The following is a 22,865-nucleotide window of genomic DNA, read 5'->3' as shown; positions in this document are numbered from 1 at the left end:
TGACTTAGCTGATGGAATTCTTTTCCTGTTGCAGAACAGAGCATGATGACAGTGTAGCTAAAGAGTTCAGCGAGAGAGAAAGAGGTGTGTGAGGCTTTTACTCTAAAATTCTTAGTTAATGCAGAGGTCTTTCTTGCCTCTGGTGGCTCTCCCACTTTCAACACCTCTCCTGCCAGCCCTCCCGCTCTCCATTCCTCTCCCGCCAGCCCTCCCACTCTCCATTCCTCTCCCGCCAGCTCTCCCACTCTCCATTCCTCTTCCGCCAGCCCTCCCACTCTCCATTCCTCTCCCGCCAGCCCTCCCACTCTCCATTCCTCTCCCGCCAGCTCTCCCACTCTCCATTCCTCTCCCGCCAGCTCTCCCATTCTCCATTCCTCTCTCGCCAGCTCTCCCACTCTCCATTCCTCTCCCGCCAGCTCTCCCACTCTCCATTCCTCTCCCGCCAGCCCTCCCACTCTCCATTCCTCTCCCGCCAGCTCTCCCACTCTCCATTCCTCTCCCGCCAGCCCTCCCACTCTCCATTCCTCTCCCGCCAGCTATCCCACTCTCCATTCCTCTCCTGCCAGCTCTCCCACTCTCCATTCCTCTCCCGCCAGCTCTCCCACTCTCCATTCCTCTCCCGCCAGCTCTCCCACTCTCCATTCCTCTCCCGCCAGCTCTCCCACTCGCCATTCCTCTCCCGCCAGCTCTCCCACTCGCCATTCCTCTCCCGCCAGCTCTCCCACTCTCCATTCCTCTCCCGCCAGCTCTCCCACTCGCCATTCCTCTCCCGCCAGCTCTCCCACTCGCCATTCCTCTCCCACCAGCTCTCCCACTCTCCATTCCCCTCCTGTCAGCTCTCCCACTCTCCATTCCTCTCCCGCCAGCTCTCCCACTCTCCATTCCTCTCCTCTCCCGCCAGCTCTCCCACTCTCCATTCCTCTCCCGCCAGCTCTCCCACTCTCCATTCCTCTCCCGCCAGCTCTCCCACTCTCCATTTCTCTCCTGTCAGCTCTCCCACTCTCCATTCCTCTCCCGCCAGCTCTCCCACTCTCCATTTCTCTCCTGTCAGCTCTCCCACTCTCCATTCCCCTCCTGCCAGCTCTCCCACTCTCCATTCCTCTCTTGCTGCTAACAGCTGTCCTCATGATTCAGCTACTCCAGCTTCAATATCAGGGTTTCACCCACCTTCCCCCCACACCCCGCCCCCATCCCCACCCCCACTTACGTGGTGGGGACTGACTGCTGGGGATGAATGGGCCCCTCATAGGGGCTTGCCGTTCATGATTGCTGGCTGGCTTCTGACTGCAGATGGTAACTATCTCCTGCTACCTGAGAGTTGGCTGGGTGCAGGTAATGGCTGAGTAGCTTCTTAAGGTGGCTGTTGATGGGTGGCTGACTTCAGGGAATGACTGGCTGGGCACAACTGGATGTCTGACTGTGGGCTGGTGGGTTGTTTGGTCTCACTGGTCTGTATGCCCCAGGTTACTCATTGGACACATTGCCTGAGCCTTCAGGGGAGCTTGTCACGTTTGCATGGGGTGTTTGTGCCCATCAGGAGTAAACTATGTATGTGTATACAGAGTCTACTGCAAAATGCACAAAGTATAGTGTCAAGAAACAAAATATTATGGAGGGGAGAGTCACCATGCCCCAGACTCGCATAGAAAACAAGGCCCTGAAAAGCAGTGGGTTGCAATCCTGGTGGTTAGACTGGGAACACTTGCCCACCATGGCCCTCCAGTGCTGACCTCTCCTGGGTCTGGGAGTCTGTGGGAAGGCACCTAATCTGTATTGGGCAGACAAGCACAAGAGTCACTATGGGCCTGACTCGTACATTGCAGAATCTGGCACTTGCATGCCATGATGGTGTGGGGCGAGGGGGGGTGGTGGTCCTAGGCTCCTCCCAGACCCCAGCCATGCCCCCTTTTGGTCCCTTACAGGTTTAGGCCACTTCCCTCCCTCCCTGTGGGGCCCACTTCCACCCATCTGGAGGCCGCTTAGCCTCATCTCACTGGACATACCAGCCTCCAATACTGCGCTGCAAACCCCTCCCCATTAACATGTGCCTTGTGAGGGGTGGGCAGAGGTTCTGCCCCTTATGAGGCAGGCAGGAAAATCCCAGAAAAAGGGCAGGAACCTGGTGCAAGCAGAGCCCCTTGGATTGTCAGGGCCTAAATCTTCTGCCTGATGTACAGTATAGTCACTGTTCACAATCTGCCATTAGCAAAGCTCTTCTCAGCTCTTGTGGAGCTGCTCCGTTATACCCATGTTCTTTAGTTATCTGTTTCTGTACAGAGTATTGTGCAAGAGGTTGTCCATCTGATCGCTTTCTTAGAGAAGTATTTTTTTCCACGTAAGTTGGCTGCCACGTTTCCTACATTACAACAATAGCTACACTTCAAAAAGTACTTAATTGGCTGTAAAATGCATTGGAACATCCCAAGGTCATGGAAGGTGCTGCATAAATGCACGTCTTTCTGTATCAAAGTGTGGGATTCTATTGCTAGGGAACTGAATATCTTCCATTTCAGATGCCCAGCGTCAAGGTCAGTGTCAGGTATTCTCAGGTCAGTTAGGGGCAAAGTAAAGCTTTATCAACTCTGTTACATGCTGCACCATTGTGACATGGCTTCTCATGTAACATCCTGTGGCCTCTCCCAGTGATACTTAGTGCCAAATTTGAGGCAGTCTTGTGCTGTGGAACTGAATTGAGATAACACAAACTAATTTACATAGCTCTCTTTTTAACTTTAATATGCGTATGTTTGATTTCATTACAAATTCCTGCTGTAAATGACCCTTTTAGCTAAAACAGGTGCCTGAAGAACCGTGGAACTCATAAGAAACATAAGAAATAGAAGCAGGAGTAGGCCACTTGGCCCCTCGAGCCTGCTCTGCCATTCAATAAGATCATGGCTGATCTTCTACCTCAACTCCACCTTCCTGCACTATCCCCATATCAGTCAACCTGCCTATATCTCTCTGCAGCCTCTTTGCGTCCTCCTCACAGATTACTTTCCCTCTGTGGCGACACGCCACCATTGGACATAATCCGCTCACGGCGGCACGGACAGTTTACGCAGGCGCACTGCCGGCAGCAACCGCCCCAGCCGGGGGCCCTTTCCTCCGGCAACTTGCTTCCCGCAGGGACAGGCTGCCGGGAGCACTTCCTGTCTGGGGAGTATTTAAGTGGTTGCGTGGGCTTTTCAAGCTCTCTTTTTGCCATGATGTAAATTAAAGCAGTTGTGTTCCACCAACTCTGGTCTCGACTCCCACGTTTGCCGCGGTATCTCAACACTGGTGACCCCGACGCTCAGGACGAATCCTAAGCTAACATGGCGGATACAAACGCAGTCACGGTTAAACTACCGGACTTTTGGGAGAACCTGGCCGAGGCCTGGTTCGTTCAAGCCGAGACCAGATTCCGGCTGAGAAGCATTACAGTCGACGCCACGAAGTACGACTACCTCGTTGCCTCTCTCACCTACGCCACAGTCCCCAAGGTTTGGGCAGTGCTGCAGGATCCACCAGTGGAAGGCAAGTATGAACATCTGAAGGCCGCGCTTCTTAAAAAATTTCAGGCGTCCTCTTACCAGCGCAACTGCCAACTCCTCGACCTCCCAGGCCTTGGTGACGCTTCACCGTCGGACCTACTTTCCCACATGCTGCCCCTCTCGGACGACAAAAATCCCGGCGCCCTCTTTCGCACGCTTTTCAATTGGCAGCTCCCCGCCAGCATCCGCCCGCTCATTGTGGAGTCTGGCTCCACAGACCTGAATGAGATAGCTGAAAAGGCCGACCGGCTGCTCTCCGCGCAGACCACCCGTGACGTCGCGCCCAACCTCACGGCAACGACCACGCGGTCTCCCCGGCCCACTAGGCCCGACCGCCCTTCCACGCCGGGTCACTGCTACTACCACACCCGTTTTGGCACTAGGGCCCAACGCTGCACGCCACCGTGCACTTTCAAACCCCCCCCAGCACCGGCCCCCACGATGGCCGCGGGGCAAAAGGGGCCCCTACTGTACGTCACCGACGACACCACCAACTGCCGATTCCTGTGCGACACAGGAGCCCAGCACAGCATCACTCCCGCCTCCGCCCTCGAAATCCAACGCGGCGCACGGGGTATCACACTGGCCGCAGCCAATGGCTCTGACATCCGCACATACGGCACCCGCATGGTCACGCTCGACCTCGCAGGCCGCCGCTACCGCTGGGAGTTCCTCACAGCCAAGGTCCTCTGCCCACTCATCAGCGCCGACTTCCTACGCACCCACGGCCTCCTTGTCGACATTCCGAGGCACCGCCTCGTCGACATCAACACTATGGCCCCCATCCCTGGCGCATTCACCCCGGCCCGTTCGGCCGGCCTGACGACCTCCTGCCTCGCCAGAGCCACGGACGACTACTCGGCACTTCTAGCCGAGTTTCCCGCCCTCACTAACCCGACCTTTTCGGCCAAAGCCGCCAAACACGGTGTGGAGCACTATATCCCCACCATCGGCCCCCCGGTCTCTGCCCATGCCCGCAGACTCAACCCGGCCAAGCTGGAAATCGCGCGGGCCGAGTTCACCACCATGGAGCAACTCGGCATCATCCGCCGCTCCAGCAGCCCTTGGGCCTCGCCCCTCCACATCGCCCCCAAGCCCAGCGGAGGCTGGCACCCCTGCGGGGACTACCGCCGCCTCAACGACGCCACCACCCCCGACCGATACCCGGTGCCGCACAGCCAGGACTTCTCGGCCCGACTGACCGGACGAACCGTCTTTTCCAAGGTCGACCTGGTGCGCGGTTACCACTAAGTCCCCGTACACCCCGCGGACATCCCCAAAACGGACGTCATCACCCCATTTGGCCTGTTCGAGTTCCTGAGGATGCCCTTCGGCCTCAAGAATGCAGCCCAGGCTTTCCAGCGCCTTATGGACTCAGTCCTCCGGGACCTGAACTTCCTATTCATCTATCTAGACGACATTCTCGTGGCCAGCTCCTCCAAACAGGAACACCTCGAACACCTTCGCATCCTGTTCGGGCGCCTAGCCCAACACGGGCTCATCCTCAGCCCGGCGAAGTGCCAATTCGGCCTAGCCGAGATCGATTTTCTCGGCCACCACATCACCCCTGCTGGGGCCGTCCCCCTGCCCAACAAGGTGCAGGCCGTCCAGCAATTCCCCCGCCCCAAAACCATCAAGGGCCTCCAGGAGTTCCTCGGGATGGTGAACTTCTACAACAGGCTCATCCCCAGAGCTGCAGCCCTCATGAAGCCCCTATACGACTCCCTCCGAGGTAAATCCGGCAAGATGGCCGTAGCCTGGACCACTGACACGTCAGCCGCCTTCGACGCCACCAAAAACGCGCTCGCCGACGCCACCCTGTTCGCGCACCCGAGGGCCGATGCCCGGGTCGTGCTCACCACCGACGCCTCCGACCATGCGGTCGGAGCCGTGTTCGAGCAGTGGGTCAATGGCGCGTGACAGCCACTTGCCTTCTACAGCCACCAACTGCGCCCCCTGGAGGTCAAATACTCTACTTTCGACCGCGAGCTCCTCGCGCTCCACCTGTCGGTCCGCCATTTCAGGTTCCTCCTGGAGGGCCGCCCCTTTACCACTTACGTGGACCACAAGCCGCTCACATACGCGATGGCCAAGCACACCGAACCCTGGTCCGCTAGGCAGCAACGCCAGCTCGCGGCCGTGTCCGAGTTTACCACGGACATCCAGCACGTCTCCGGTAGAGACAACGTTGTCGCCGACTGCCTTTCCCGTCCCGCCATCTGCGCGAATCACCTAGCGGTCGACTACGCGCAACGAGCAGCGGCCCAGCTCACGGACCCAGACCTCCTCTCGGCGGCTACCAGTCTGCCAGGGCTACGCCTAGCCAAGGTCGCGCACGGGCCCGAAGCCACAGCAGTCACTTGTGACATCTCACTCGGCCAACCCAGGCCGGTCGTCCCTGCAACCTGGCGCCGCCGCATCTTCGACGCGCTCCACGGGCTCTCCCATCCGGGTTCTCGCGCATCCGTCAAACTCCTCTCCCAGCGCTTCGTCTGGCGCGGCCTCAGCAAAGATGTTCGGACTTGGGCCACCTCCTGCCTCGCTTGCCAATGGGCTAAGGTACAGCTGCACACAAAAGCACCCCTGGGAGACTTCGAGGTACCCAGCTGCCGCTTCGACCACGTACACGTCGACATCGTCGGTCCTCTGTCGCCATCACAAGGCCAAACTTATCTCCTCACGATGGTCGACCACTACACACGCTGGCCTGAGGCAGTGCCGCTGACCTCCACCACCACAGCCGACATCGCCAGGGCGTTCGTTAACACCTGGGTCGTGAGGTTCGGCGTACCGGCCGGCATAACCTCCAACAGAGGCGCCCAGTTCACCTCCGAACTCTGAACGGCCACAGCACGCAACCTCGGGGTGACGCTCCACCGAACCACGGTGTACCACCCGCAGGCCAATGGGCTGTGTGAATGCTTCCACAGGTCACTCAAGGCCTCACTCCGCGCCGGCCTGCAGGACAGTACCCGGACTGACCGCCTACCGTGGGTGCTACTAGGCCTACGCACCGCAGTCAAGGAAGACCTCCAGTCCTCAGCAGCGGAGTTAGTCTACGGACAACCGCTGCGCGTACCAGGCGAATTCCTCCCGGAGGCTACCACACCTTGGCCGGCCGAACAGCAGCGGCTCAACTCTTTCTCTTCCGCTCAACAGTTCGCCCCACTTCTGGTCAACCGACACGGCGCACTCGCACCTCACGTCCCGCCAAACTTACAGCAGGCACGCTTCGTCTTCGTGCGACATGATGCGCACCGCGGACCCCTGCGACCCCCGTATGACGGACCGTATGAGGTACTACAAACCGGGGACAAGGTCTTCAAGCTGCGACTCGGCGACAGGGTCGAAACAGTCTCCATCGACCGACTCAAACCTGCACACACAGAACCAGGGGAACAGGTCCCCGTGGCCCGACCTCCAACTAGAGGCCGTCCCGCCAGCAAGCCAGCACAGCCGGCGGCGAACCGCCCGGCCCCACCAACTAGACCGGCGACCACTCAGAGCCGCTCCGGCAGAACCATTAGACCACCGTCATGACTCGTCCACTCCTCCTAAGCAGATTCTGGGGGGAGCTCTGTGGCGACACGCCACCATTGGACATAATCCGCTCACGGCGGCATGGACAGTTTACGCAGGCGCACTGCCGGCAGCAGCCGCCCCCAGCCAGGGGCCCTTTCCTCCGGCAACTTGTTTCCCGCAGGGACAGGCTGCCGGGAGCACTTCCTGTCTGGGGAGTATTTAAGTGGTTGCGCGGGCTTTTCAAGCTCTCTTTTTGCCATGATGTAAATTAAAGCAGTTGTGTTCCACCAACTCTGGTCTCGACTCCCACGTTTGCCGCGGTATCTCAACACCACCTAACTTTGTATCATCAGCAAACTTGGATAAGTTACATTCAGTCCCTTCATCTAAGTCATTAATATAGATTGTTAATAGCTGAGGCCCAAGCACTGATCCTTGTGGTACCCTACTAGTTACAGCCTGCCAACCTGAAAAAGTCCCGTTTATTCCTACTCTCTGTTTTCTGTCCATTAACCAATTCTCAATCCATGCTAATATATTACCCCCAATCCAATGAGTGCCAATTTTGTGTAATAACCTCTTGTGTGGCACCTTATCAAATGCCTTTTGAAAATCCAAATACATTACATCCACTGGTTCCCCCTTATCCATCTTACCAGTTACATCTTCAGAAAACTCTATAACAGATTTGTCAAGCTCCCTTTCATAAAACCATGTTGACTCTGCCTAATCATATTACAATTTTCTAAGTGCCCTGTTACCACGACCCTAATAATAGATTCTAGCAGTTTGCCTACTACTGATGTCAGGCTAACTGTCCTATAGTTCCCTGTTTTTTTCTCTTCCTTCTTTCTTAAATAGCAGGGTTATGTTTGCTACCTTCCAATCCTTGGGGACTGTTCTAGTATCTAGGGAATTCTGGAAGATTAATACCAGTCCATTCACTATCCCTGCAGCTACCTCTTTTAAAACCCTAGGATGCAGGTCATCAGGTCGAGGGGATTTGTCACCAATTAGTCCCATTAATTTCTCCAGTACTATGGGGGGAAAATTTGATATCGACCATTTTGGGGTGCTAATGTCGGCCGGGCTCAAAATTTATGCCCGGCGCAAATGATCGCCCCTGGAGGTGATTGATTCGCTAAATCAAACGCTACACACTTTTCTTTGGGCACTAATGTCGGGTAATGGGGTGCTACCTCAGAGTGCTACTCAAGCTCAGGTGATGTCAATTACCTTGTACTCAGACAGACTGGCGCCTTCCAGTTTTTGAAAGGGAGGGTCCTTCATGCTGCACAGCCTCACCCTGATCATTGCTGCTTTTGACCTGGTCCTGCGAGGAGGTGCAAATCATCAACAACGATTATCATGGCTGCTCAGAGGCCCAGGGAGAGCTCGCCGGTTTAGCGACCAGGCATTGAAGGCTCTGGTTGTGGCTGTGGAACACCGACGGGCAGTGCTGTTTCCAGACACTGGCAGGTTGCCATTGCCCCGGGAGTTTACAAGGGTGTGGAGGGAGGTGGCCCATTACGTATCGTCCAGGAGCCTGGTCCAAAGGACTCACACGCAGTTCCACAAGAAGTTCAATGACCTCACTCGGGTGGTCAGGGTGAGTAGATGCTTGAAATACCTCTACATCCTACCATCTCAACCTCACTCTGTGCACAGATGGTATAAACTGCCAAATCCCCAACACTCACCCAACAACTATACCCATCTAATAAAATTCACACCCACCTCCCACATTTTGCAGACATTAAGGGCTATTCAACTATGGTAGGCACATATGCCAAACACATGGCTGCACACTCACTCACACCCTGTCCTTTTTCTTGCAGGCCAAGCTTTCTCATAACAGGAGGCAGCAACAATGTATGGGAGGAGGTCGGGTGGAGCTGCACCCCCTCACACAGCTGGAATCATTGCGAGCCATGTCGTGGGCGCTGTGGCAGCCGGAGAGGTCGACCCCCTTGGGGACAACGGCATGTTCATCATCTCTCTCTCCTCTCTCATGCCACTTCCCCCTCACAACACCAGCCTTTCTTACTTTCCATCTAACTATATTATCTCCATTCCTTGCTCCCTTCCTGCCCCCCTGCCCTCACGCTAAAGCCACTCTTGTGCCTTCCTGCTTTCAGATAGTGAGCCACCATCTGACCAGCTTGTCCCTCAGCCTCCCAGTGGCAGTGACGCGGGAGAGGAGGAGGAACACCAAACCGGAGCCTCACTGCCTACACCTCCCGAGGGTGATACATCGGATACCGGGGGCAAGTAGCCACTAGAGGGGAGCAGAGGAATTGGCTCTGATGTGGATGAAGCTCCGGGACCCAGCGGATTGCAGCAACACCATGGGAAAAGGGAAGCTCGAAGGCCATCTCCCCGGAGGGTGAGTGCGCACACGAGTTCTGCTGCACAGGACTTGGATGAGGACCTCGATATCGCGGTGATGAACACACAGGCGATGAGCATGCATACTGAGCTCATGGGTGCAATGGCAAGGGTGCCCGAGAGCATGGATGCACTGGCTCGGAGTGTGGAGGAGTCCGCCGCAAGCACAGTTGTCATCTGTGCGCAAAACTCGAGCCCATCCTTGTCTCGTTGCAGAGGATGGTGGAATTGCAGGGAGACCGTGGGGATGCAGAGCCCATGCCGTGTGTAATGGGTGAGGTGGCAGCATCTACAGGCCGAGGCAATACAACAGCTTAGTGCTAGAATCGAGTCATTGGCTGGTGCCATCCAATCTCAGACTGCTCTGATGCAGTCTCAGATTGATGCCACGTAAGCGCTGGCTGCTGCCATCGTAGCTGGGTCGACCACAGTCCACCGGGGATCTGACGGTGCCGCAGCAGGCCAGCAATCTGTGCTCCAGCAGATTGCTCCGGATGCTGAGGTTCTGCCCCTGGGGTGTGACAGTGTGTCAGTCGAGCAGGAAGGTGCTGTCCTCTCTCAGGATGACATCATTCCTGCTCCCACCACTGCCACTCCACCATTGCACTTGCCACAGCCTGTAACCCAGCCAGCCCAGACTGCTGCCGCCCATGCAGAGTTGGTGCAGTCTGCAGCTGGGCCCTCCAGGCCCAGAGCTGGTTGAGGGTGTAAGGGGTGGTGTGTGTGGTCAGCTTCACCTCTGACTCCCTGAGCGGTTCGAATCGCTCCCACTCCCTTGGCTCTAGACTTTGGACTTATTTGGGGGTTGTAATGAAATTGCAACAGACACCTGAGTTGGTCAAAAGAATTGAGATTTTTATTTTGAGACAGGAAAATATACAATACAATAAATCTTATACTCTAAAAGGGGGAACACTTCAGAATATGCGAGGGAGAATGACAATAGACAAAAATACCTTACCCTCTCAATCCCACTATCCTAACTAGGTTGAATTCCAGAGGACCAGGAAATGCTCACCAAATGATTTTCTTGACAGATTGTAGAGGTTTGCGATTTCGGGGTTCTCTTTAGTTGTGGTGGTTGGGGCCTGCCGTACCCCAGATGTGGTGGAAGACTGCACCTGCATTGGGTTTTCAGTCTTCGCCTGTCCGCTGATGCGGTTGGATGCAAAGTTGGATTTATCGGGTAAGTACCCAATTTCCTTTGGTTAGGTATAGTTTTTAGAGTCTTTTGTGTCAAATCTTACCCAGGGGTAAGTCAGGCTAGCTTGTAGAGTGGAAACAAGTTTGTGAATTTTCAATTTCTTGGTGGTTGGTTTCTTGTTGGTCGCGGTGGCCCAATATTACCTAGTTGGTGGTAATATTGTTAGTTGTTGGTTTCTTGAGGCCTTTGGTTGCCGCGATTTCCTTTTCCTTCCATTTCGTTCTTCTTTCCTTGAGTCTCTGATCCTTCGACTAAGTACAGTGATGGTGATAGCTTTTTCTGAACCGTACTTTCTCTCTCCTGTACTGAACTTGAACCTTCTGGAGCTGTGTCCTCAACTGTGTGAACTGTACTGTCTCTCGAACGCAACGATGATCTCCGAACTGTTTTACTGAACAGGCAGGCCTCAATTATACTGTTTTGAGGCCTGGCTTATCTGTCCGCCAAATCTCCTCTGGTCCTTTGTTAATTTTGGTGGGCTCGTTAATTGTAATATGTTTAAATTCTCATCGAGTTTCGGGGATGGTCCCATCTATTTTTAATTGGCTTTTAACTGGTTTTGGGATTGCCTTGAAATCAGTTTAAAATGTGCAAAGTGTTTTGGAAATCTTTCTGAGTGGTTTTAAACTGTTGTTTGATTGTCTTTCCCTGCTGGGGCCAGGTTCTCTTTTGTTGGTTGTTGGCATGTGTTGTATTATTCATGTTCCTGGTGGCCCTGTAAGTTTCGGTGGGAACAGTCTTTTCCGTGGGCTTATTGTCTTTATGTAGAATGACTGGGATGACCCAGAACATTCTCAGACAATCTGGCCCCTTTTCCAATACTCAAACTGTCTGTGCCACCCATTCCTTTTGTGGCAGCTTTTTCCACATGCCTGAACATGCCTTTTAAATATGTCGAGGAACCAACTAGAGATCAGGTCATCTTAGACAGGGTATTATGTAATGAGAAAGGATTAATTAGCAATCTTGTTGTGCGAGGCCCCTTGGGTCGGAGTGATCATAATATGATAGAATTCTTCATTAAGATGGAGAGTGAAGTAGTTGACTCAGAGACTAGGGTCCTGAATTTAAATAAAGGAAACTACGATGGTATGAGGCGCAAGTTGGGTAGGATTGATTGGGGAATGTCACTCAAAGTATTGATGGTGGATAGGCAATGGCAAACATTCAAAGACTGCATGGATGAACTACAGAATTTGTGCACCCCAGTTTGGCATAAAAATAAAACAAAAAAGGTGACTCAACCGTGGCTAACAAGGGAAATTAGGGATAGCATAAGATCCAAGGAGAGGACATATAAATTGGCCAGAAAAAGCAGTAAACCTAAGGATTGGGAGCAGTTTAGGATTCAACAAAGGAGGACAAAGGGATTAATTAAGAGGGGGAAAATAGAGTATGAGAGTAAGCTTTCAGGGAACATAAAAACTGACTGTAAAAGCTTTTATAGATATGTGAAGAGAAAATGATTGGTGAAGTCAAGTGTAGGTCCCTTGCAGTCAGAATCAGGGGAATTTATAATGGGGAACAAAGAAATAGTAGACCAATTAAATACATACTTTGGTTCTGTCTTCAGAAAGGAGGACACAAATAACTTCCCTGAGATGTCGGGGAACATAGGGTCTAATGAAAGGGAGGAACTGATAGAAATCAGTATTTGTAGGGAAATGGTGTTAGAGAAATTGATGGGATTGAAGGCCGATAAATCCCCAGGGCCTGATAATCTACATCCTAGGGTACTTAAGGAAGTGGCCCTAGAAATAGTAGATGCATTGCTGATCATCTTCCAACATTCGATGGAATCTGGAACAGTACCCGTGCATTGGAGGGTAGCTAATGTTACCCCACTGTTCAAAAAAGGTGGTAGAGAGAAAATGGGGAATTACAGACCGGTATGCCTGACATCGGTAATGGGGAAAATGCTAGAGTCCATTATAAAAGATGTAATAGCAGAGCACTTGGAAAACAGTGACAGGATCGGACAAAGTCAACACGGATTTACAAAAGGTAAATCGTGCTTGACTAATCTACTGGAATTTTTTGAGGATGTAACTGGTAAAATAGATATGGGAGAACCAGTGGATGTGGTGTATTTGGACTTTCAAAGGGCTTTCGATAAGGTCCCACATAAGAGATTAGCGTGTAAAGTTAAGGCACATGGGATTGGGGGCAAGGTATTGACTTGGATAGAGAACTGGTTGGCAGACAGAAAGCAAAGAGTTGGAATAAACGGGTCTTTTTCCGAGTGGCAGGCAGTGACTAGTGGGGTACCGTAGGGATCGGTCCTTGGACCCCAGCTATTCACAATATATATTAATGATCTAGACAAGGGAACTAGATGTAATATCTCCAAGTTTGCAGATGACACAAAGCTGGGTGGGCATGTGTGCTGTGAGGAGGATGCCGTGAAGCTCCAGGATGATTTGGACAGGTTGGGTGATTGGGCAGATGCATGGCAGATGCAGTATAATGTGGATAAATGCAAGGTTATCCACTTTGGTGGCAAAAACAGGAAGGCAGATTATTATCTGAATGGCAATAGATTGGGCGAAGGGGAAGTGCAACGAGACCTGGGTGTCCTTGTGCACCAGTCACTGAAGGTAAGCATGCAGGTGCAGCAGGCGGTTAAGGAGGCAAATGGTCTGTTGGCCTTCGTAGCGAGAGGGTTTGAGTACAGGAACAAGGATGTCTTGCTGCAGTTGTACAGGGCTTTGGTGAGACCACATCTTGAGTATTGTGTGCAGTTGTGGTTGCCTTATCTGAGGAAGGATGTTCTTGCCATGGAAGGAGTTCAGCGAAGATTCACCAGGCTGATACCTGGGATGGCAGGAATGACGTATGAGGAGAGATTGGGTCGATTGGGCTTATATTCGCTGGAGTTTAGAAGAATGAGAGGGGAGCTCATTGAAACTTATAAAATTCTAACAGGACTAAACAGACTAGATGCAGGAAGGACGTGTAAAGGGTGGTGTGTGGGTTGTTTGTCAGCTTCACCTCAGTTTTCTTAACTGGGTCTTTAAATCATTTACCTGAGTTTGTAATTCTATGTCATCTAGGCTGTTTATTACTGAGGATACTTTACTATAAGCTGTGAAAACATCATTCCAGGCCCCCCTTCTTTGTCTCCCCATGCCCATATTATGCTCAGGGTGTAAACTGTACAGTTTCGCTTTTTCCACACTGGCAAAATCAAATTCATAAAATTTCCTTCAACAGGGCTTGGTACAACTGTTCTGTCTCCTTAGGGCGCCACTCAGGTAAGTGCACCTCGGTCAGGTTCAGGATCACTGAGGCCACTGCATAGTGTACCCACTGGTACAGCAAACTATCGGTTGGCACTAGGACTAAACCATTCCCTGGTCCCTTGGTGGTGGTAGGACACCTCTGCACTATAGTCCGTGATGCCGTGGTCGTGGGCAGGGGCTTTCGGGGGTGGGTCACAAGTTCGGTGGCGTTGACTGGGATCGGGGAGTGTGGGACCACGCACGCATGCAGGCTGGAATCCCACTCCATCCCCTCCCCGGCATCTTGCCATTGCCAGTGGAAAATGATGGATATGCCTGTGGGGCAGACTTTCTCTGACCCCCACATACAAATATAAATCCCCTGATCCGGCTCCCACCACTTGTCCCAGCACACACTCACTCACCCTCGGGTCCCTGTAATCGTCCAATGGGTATTGTTCCCCAATCGTTCCCAATTGACTACAGGGTTTCCTATATCCTTGTTCAGCTTTGTGAGCCACCACCACCTATCCAAAAGGAATCTGTCCCTTGCATGTCAAACACGCTTCCCCTCGGTGACGCTGACCCTTGTAGCAACGACCTGTACCCTGGGGCACGGGATGGAGGCCTCCCCGTACGTGAACCCGGTCTGGCTGGAGTACTGAGTCGAGTTAGACCCCAGCCACCCTGGCCACCTTCCCTTGTGGAAGTAAATGGCAAGCTCCTCCACACCCCGTTCGCCACCCCCTGCGGTAACGATCGGTGCTCTCTCTCCCGAGCACCCATAGATGTGGGAGTTCTCCACGTCTCCTCGATCACCGATGCTCACTCCTACCAGGGCAAGCAGGAGCAGAACCTTTCTCATCCCGATTTCCTTTCTATAGGGACACACAAACAAAATAGCCATGTCCCTCGAAGGTTCCCTGGCCTGACACAGTTATCAAAATTTCCAAAACTTAAACTTATCATAACTAAAAATTAAAATGACACAACTAAAATTTCCAAACTACCAAACTGTAAAAACACTCTTAAAATACTTCAGAAAGCCGGACGGCCAGGCTAATTCCTGTTAGGCTTCAGCCTTTTGTGGAATCTGGGCAGCTTGTACGCCTGGGCATAAGGTGACCTGTGCCACCGGACCCGGAGAGCCCTCCTTAAAACACCTGGGAGTTTCCCTGAATCCCAGTTAATCGGGGGAGTGTGCCCTCCTGTGCTGCAGCACACTACCCCTTTCTGTGTGGCTGCCGAGTCCCTATCCTGTCCTGTGGGTTCCCCGCAGCCTGATGCTTCAGGCTGGGGATCCTTCTCTCTCTCTCTGCCCAACGCTACCTCTCCTGTGAGTCCCTCACCTTTGGAGGCCGCAGACTGGGGATCTGTGTCCTTATACTTGTCCCTGACCTTGGTTTTTCCCTTTCTGTTAAGGGCTCTCCTGGGGCTGGACCGTTTAAAATGATACTCAGGTGACCAAGGTAGTTTAGGCTGTGGTATGCAAGGAGACCTTCTTAAGGCTCCGGCTACTGGGGGTGTACCTGAGTCCCACTTAATTGGTGGGAGGGCCTCTCCAGTCACACACGTCACTGCCCCCATCTTTGCGGTCGGTGAGCCTGTCACAGCTGCAGGCTGATCCTCTCTAACTTTAACACGGTTTGCCCTTGCTGGCTGTTCTCCATTCTCAGCCTTGAACAGCTTACATTGATTAATGTGGAACCACTTTGTGCGGCGGGGCATTTTGATGGCATAGACCATGGGGCTTGCCTTGTCCACAATGCTGTACGGCCCCATATACAATGGTTCAAAACTTCCCAACCGGGCAAAGTTTCTTACCATGACCTGATCCCCTATCTCCCACTCGTGGTGCCTGTTGGGTTCTAGCAGCAATCGGTTGCTCCGATGCTGTTTTCCCATGTTGCTAGCAGCCTGCCAGTGAATCTGTTTAAGGTGTTCAAACAGATTCCTGACAAAACTGTCCCGGTTCACCTCTCTGACCTGGCCTTCCGTGAGCACCGGGGCTAGCACATGGGTGGGGGTCCGCATAACCCTGCCAGTCATCAGCTCGTGTGGGGAATACCCCGTGCTTTTTGACTGGCTGGCTCGGATCCCCATTAGGACCAATGATAAGACTTCTACCCACTTCTCGGGTGAGTCTCCCGTCTCCTTACGCAACTTTTCTTTTATAGAGTGTTTTAAACGCTCTACAGGACCCGATGACTGTGGGTTGTAGGCGACGTGCCATTTCCCTTCAATGCCGAGTACCATGAGGGTATCTTGCATGACCTGTCCGGTAAAGTGACTCCCTTGGTCAGACTCCACATACTGTGGGAGTCCCCATCGTGAGAACACTTCCCTGACCAGGATCTTGGCTGTACCCAATGCGGTAGCTGTACAGCAGGGAAAAGCTTCTACCCACTTTGAGAACACATCCACCAGGACTAGGCAATACTTGTAGCCTCCCTGGGCGGTGGGTAGGGGCCCGATGTAATTGATCTGGATCGACTGCCATGGTCCCTCTACCCTCCTGGTGTGTCCCAAAGATACCTTCCTTTTCTGGGGGTCAGGGTTATTGGCAGCACACACCAGACAGCTGGCACAGAACTCGCGGACCTGTTCCCTCAGTCCTGGCCACCAACCTGCCTGTTCCACCCGCTGCCAGGTGGCCTCAGGCCTGGGATGCTCTGCTCCTGGACCCTCGTGGGCCAGTTGGAGGAATTCCCTTTGGTGCTGCTGCGGCACTACCCATTGCTCCCCCCTGAACAGCATGCCTTCTTTGACGGTGATGGCTGCTGTACCGTATAGGCCCTCTACTTTCTCCCCTTTTGTGAGCGCATTCAAGACGGCTCTGAGGGTGGGATCCCGTACCTGGACCTGCTTTAGGTCCGGGATCAAAGCTACACCTTGTGTACCTCCCTTGTCCCAGATTGCAGCTACCGAACCTGTCTGGTAGGGGTCCCAAAACTCTCCTTCCCTAGCTCCCTGTTTGGCCAATTCATCTGCCCTTTGATTTCCCTCCCTCATGGGTTCTGTCTTCGAATGGGCCTTAACCTTATGGATATAGACCTTCCCTTCTTTCCCTACTGCTGTCATGATTTACCCAGCAGAGGCTTGATTGCCAGGGGTCTCCCGTCGGCGGAGGTATTTCCCCGACGGGACCAGATGGCCAGGTATTTTGTACACGAATTGCACGTGAACATGCTGTCCGAGCAAATCGTGTATGGGGTAGGTAATTTCTCTGGGTGTGTAACCACGTACACTACCACGGACAGTTCAGCCTGCTGGGCGCTCATGGTGCTGGGGAGTTTAATTGCCAGGGCAATGTCAGCCCCTGGGTCATAAACTCCACACCCTGCAAGTCGTTTCCCAGCAGATAATGTGCTGGAACTGTCCACGTAGATTTCGCGGCCTGTGGGGTGTATCCTGGCCTGAAAACTTATGTTGACTTCCCATACTCCTTCAATGGAACACCGGTGGGCCGTCCCTGGATAAATCATGTTGGCTGCGAGCTTTGGCTCACAGAGACCTTTCACCCTTAGGTCCATCTGGGAGAGAAGCAGGGTCCAGCGAGCAATGCGGGCACTACTCACTGTCCCATCTTTAATTCTCCCATCTAGGAGCATCTGGGTGGGTGTGTGATGGGTGAGGAGGGTGATGGGCGAGGTGCCTGTGAAGATCAATGATCTTTTCACAGCCCAATGAGTGGCGAGGAGGTGCCTCTCACAGTTGGAATAGCCCTTCTCCACATCTGTGAGAATCCTGGAGGAATAAACCACCGGCCTCAGCTGACCGTGCCGCTCCTGGAGCAACACTGCACTCAGACTGTCCCCGCTGGCTGCTACCTCCAAGAAAAACTCTTTCTCCCCATCAATGGACCCTAGAGCTGGCGCGGACTGCAGATTCTGATTGAGGCTTACAAATGCTGCCTCGCAACCCCCATCCCAAACCCACTCCACTCCCTTGTGTAGGAGTCGGAGCAGAGGGGCTGCGGTGGCTGCGTAATTTTCAATAAAATCCCTGCAGTACCCTGTCAGCCCTAGAAAAGATCTCACTCCTGTCACTGTATTGGGGGCCTGTTAACTCCTGCACTGCATCCCTTCTGGCTTTATCTATGGCCCTTTCCCCTGCTCGTACAGCCAGCCCTAGGAACTTTACTTCCTTACGGCCGATCTGTACCTTCTTGTGGTTTACCTTAAAACCTTCCTGCTTGAGCAACTCCAGCAGTTCAGCCAGGAGTGGACCATGTTCCTCTCCTTCATCAGTGAATAGGAGCAGTTCATCCACATACTGGACTAACTGTCGGGGTCGGCTGAAGCCTTTTAAGCAATCTGCCATACACTGGTGGGAGATGCTGGGGCTATTGTGGGACCCCTGTGGTAGGCAGTTCCAGGTGTACTGTTGGCCTTTAAACGTGAAGGCGAACTTGTACTGGTCCTCTCTCCGCAGAGGGAAGGACCAAAACCTGCTGGAAATATGCAGCACCATGAAGGTGGTCGTGGAGGCTGGAATACTTCCAATGAGGTCGGCGACAGCTGCGACCGTGGGTGCACAGGCAGGAATGTTCCTATTTAGTACCCGATAGTCCACTGTGGCTCTCCAGGAGTTGTGTGGTTTCCTCACCGGCCACAGCGGAGAGTTTACGTGGGTGGCTATCGGTTTCAATACCCCCTGTTTGACCAGAGAGGTCATGGCCGTTTCCATGCCTGCCTCCACCTCTTTGGGGAAATTATACTGCTTTTGTGGTCGGGTCATGGGTCTCCATCTACACTTACTTCGACCCCGTTCACCCTCCCACTATCATGCTTGTGAGTGGCAAATGCGCCGAGGTGTGTTCGCACAAATGACTGTTACTCCACTGGAGTGTTACTGACCATTTGCTCGAGGTCGTAAGCCTCCTTGGGTTTTAGGGTACACAAGGTCCCCTTGCCCTGTTTTTCTGGGATAACTGCCATTTCACTTTCTTTGCCGGTGCATGCTCCCCACAGACAGTGGTGATATACCTATCAATTCATCCAATGAAAAGCGATGAGTTAAGAAAGTAACTATAGGTTTTTATTGGCTAAATAACAGAGCCCACCCTCGTGGGTGATCGGATCCAACAAGGAGGAATACCAGCCAGTCGACCACCTTTATACCTGGGCAGGTCGGTGGAGCCATGGGCGGAGTCAGCAGTGGTCAGCCCAGGTATAACAGCGTGACAAGAGGCGACCTCGTATAGTGATACAACAGTGTGAACAGTGATAACCATAGAGTAACGATATAACAGTGATAACTATAGTGTAACGATAGTGAACGACAAAAGTGGTTTACCACATTCACCCCTTGTTTAGATTTGAGTCCGGCGGGGTGATGTGTACTACCAGTTCTGGTATGTCAGTCTGTCCGGAGGCCTCGTAAGCCTTTCCGATCGTCGCAGCGGCGGTGTTGCATTCTCCGGTGGTGATGCAGGTGTCTGCGTGGTCGGCGAGGGCTCGTGGGGTTCCGGCATGCCGTCTACCTGAGCTGAAATCGGGGGGGGCGGTGGGGGGGGTGAAGGTGGTGTCTCTGGAATGCCCGAGGGTGCGAGGTCTCGCAAGGAGACTGTGTCCTCCCGCCCGTCTGGGTATGCCACATAGGCGTACTGAGGGTTGGCGTGCAGGAGGTTCACCCTCTCGACCAGGGGGCCCGTTTTATGGGCCCTCACGTGCTTTCGCAGCAGGACGGGCCCCGGAGAGGTCAGCCAGGTTGGTAGTGTGGTTCCCGTAGTCGACTTCCTGGGGAAAACAAACATTCGTTCATTGTGGGTGGCGTTAATGGCAGTGCAAAGTAGTGACCGGATGGAATGCAGCGCTGCCGGGAGGACTTCCTGCCAGCGGGAGGTTGGGAGGCCCTTAGACTTTAAGGCCAAGAGGACGGCCTTCCATACAGTTGCGTTCTCTCTTTCCACCTGGCCGTTCCCTCGAGGGTTGTAGCTGGTGGTCCTGCTTGCAGCAATACCTCTTGCTAGTAGGAACTGGCGGAGTTCCTCGCTCATGAAGGAGGAGCCCCGGTCACTATGTATATAGTTTGGGAACCCGAACAAGGCGAAGAGGTCGTTCAGGCATTTAATGACCGTGGTACTGGTCATGTCTGGGCAGGGGAAGGCGAAGGGGAAACGGGAGTACTCATCAACAATGTTGAGGAAGTACACATTACGGTCAGAGGACGGGAGGGGCCCCTTAAAATCGATGCTCAAGCGCTCAAAGGGGCGGGTGGCCTTGATCAGGCTTGCTCTGTCCGGCCTAAAGAAATGCGGTTTGCACTCGGCACAGGTCTGGCAGTTCCTGGTCATGGTCCTGACCTCCTCGATGGAGTAGGGCAGGTTGCGGGCCTTAATGAAGTGGTAAAGTCTGGTGACTCCGGGGTGGCAGAGGTCGTTGTGGAGGGTCTGAAGTCTATCAATTTGCGCGTTGGCGCATGTAATTCGTGATAGAGCATCAGGGGGTTCGTTCAGCTAACCTGGCCGGTACAAGATATCATAATCATAGGTGGAGAGTTCGATTCTCCACCTCAAGATCTTGTCGTTCTTGATTTTACCCCTCAGCTTGTTATTAAACATAAAAGCGACCGAACGCTGGTCGGTGAGGAGGGTAAATCGTTTGCCTGCCATGTAGTGCCTCCAGCGTCGTACAGCCTCCACAATCGCCTGGGCCTCCTTCTCGACCGACGAGTGTCGGATCTCAGGGCCCTGTAGGGTCCTTGAGAAGAAGGCCACCGGTCTCCCCTCCTGGTTAAGGGTAGCGGCTAGGGCGAAGTCGGATGCATCGCTCTCCACTTGGAAGGGGATGGACTTATCCACTGCGTGCATTGTGGCCTTAGCAATGTCTCCCTTAATGAGGGAGAAGGCAGCGCACGCTTCCTCCGTAAGGGGGAAGGATGTGGACTTCATGAGGGGTCTGGCTTTGTCCGCATAATTGGGCACCCATTGGGCATAGCAGGCGAAGAGCCCCAGGGTTCTCTTCAGCGCCTTTGGGCAGTGGGGGAGGCGTAACTCCATGAGGGGGCGCATTCTTTCGGGGTCGGGGCCGATGAGTCCGTCCTCTACTACGCAGCCGAGGATGGCAAGGCGTGAGGTGTTAAACACACATTTCTCCTTATTGTAGGTGAGGTTCAGCCATTGGGCCGTACGGAGGAATCTCTCCAGATTAACATCATGGTCCTGCCGGTCGCGGCCGCAGATGGTGACGTTATCTAGATAGGGGAACGTGGCGTGCAGCCCGTTCTGGTCAACCATCCGGTCCATCTCCCTTTGGAAGACCGAAACCCCGTTGGTGACGCCGAAGGGAACCCTAAGGAAGTGGTAGAGGCGGCCATTCGCCTCGAAGGCGGTATACTGGCGGTCCTCAGGGCGGATAGGGAGTTGGTGGTAGGCCGACTTAAGGTTGATGGTAGAGAATACTCAGTATTGTGCAATCTGATTGACCATATCAGATATGCGGAGAAGCGGGTATGCGTCCAGCTGGGTGTACCGGTTTATGGTCTGGCTGTAGTCGATGACCAGGCGGTTTTTATTGCCGGTCTTAACGACCACGACCTGGGCACGCCAGGGGCTGCTGCTCCCCTCGATGATGCCCTCCTTCAGGAGACGCTGCACCTCAGAGCTAATGAAGGCTCTGTCCCCGGCGCTGTACCGCCTGCTCTTGGTAGCGACGGGTTTGCAGTCGGGGGTGAGGTTAGCGAACAGGGAAGGTGGCGGGACCTTGAGGGTGGATAGGCCGCAGGTGTTACGCGGTGGGTGGTTTAAAGGCTGCTGGTTGTCGACTGTGAGTGGGGGGAGGGGTCCGCCGTATGCTAGAGTGACGCTTTGGAGGTGGGATTGGAAGTCCAGCCCTAGTAGCACGGCAGCGCAGAGCTGGGGGAGGACGAGGACTTTAAAATTTTTATACTCCGTGCCCTTAACCGACAGGGTCACGACACAATAGCCGCTGATGTCTGTGGTGTGGGACCTCGATGCCATCGAGATCCGGTTGCGCGTTGGCCGGACAGTGAGGGAGTAGTGGCTCACCGTGTCTGGGTGGATGAAACTCTCCGTGCTTCCGCTGTCGAACAGGCAGGTCGTGGCGCGGCCGTTTACTTTGATGTCCATCATGGACTTGGACAGGTGGTGCGGGCGGGCTTGGTCCAGTGTGACGGAGGCTAATGTGTGGCTCAGCGAGCTGCCGTAGTCTGCGGGTGAGGCGGTGGTCGAGTCCGGAGGCGAGGTGGCGGTCGAGCGTGGAGAGTAAAATGGCGGCGCCCACGAGGTTGGACAAAATGGCGGAGAAGATGACTGCCCCCACAACTCACATGAGGCACTGCTGGTGTCGGTTGCCTGGATCAAAGATGGCCACCCCCATGACTCACACGTGGGGATGCTGGCATCTGTGGCCTTGATGGAAGATGGCCGCCCCCACAACTCGCATGAGGCACTGCTGGCCTCTGTTGATCTCTGTTGGCCTCTGCAGGCCTTAGCAAAGTGGCCTTTCTTCAGGCAGCTTGAGCACGTCGCGTTTCTCGCTGGGCAGCGCGCCCTAGGATGTTTCGCCTGGCCGCAGAAGAAGCGGCCGGCGGCCCGATCGCGGGGGTCCGAAGTCGCAGCCGGTACCGGGGGTGGCGGTCCCGATCGGGTCCGGGACGCCGACGCAGAGGTAGGTCCCAGGGGCGGCGCTGCGAGGGGTATCGCGGTCGGGGTCGGTCCCGAGTCCCAGGGTCACAAATTACTGTACCTGGAGTACGCCTCGAGGTCCCGATGGGCCACTTCTAGGGAGCGAGCGAGGGCTGCAGCTGTGTTCAGGTCAAGGTCCTTTGCTTCAAGAAGTCTTTGCCATGCGTAGTCGGACCGCAGGCCTTTCACGAAGGCATCGCGGACATTATCTTCAGTATTTTCTGCCGCTGATACCGCTTTAAAGTCACAGTCCCTGCCGAGTGTTTGTAGCGCCCGTAAAAATTCATCTACCGACTCTCCTGGCTGTTGCGGGCGGGATCTTAGGAGGTGTCTGGCATACATGG

Source organism: Somniosus microcephalus, chromosome 1 (genome assembly GCF_052327205.1).
Source record: "Somniosus microcephalus isolate GS21.2 chromosome 1, FLI_Smic_1.0, whole genome shotgun sequence".
Taxonomy (NCBI): domain Eukaryota; kingdom Metazoa; phylum Chordata; class Chondrichthyes; order Squaliformes; family Somniosidae; genus Somniosus; species Somniosus microcephalus.
The sequence above is the reverse complement of the archived record's forward strand: the minus strand, read 5'-3'. Positions refer to the sequence as shown.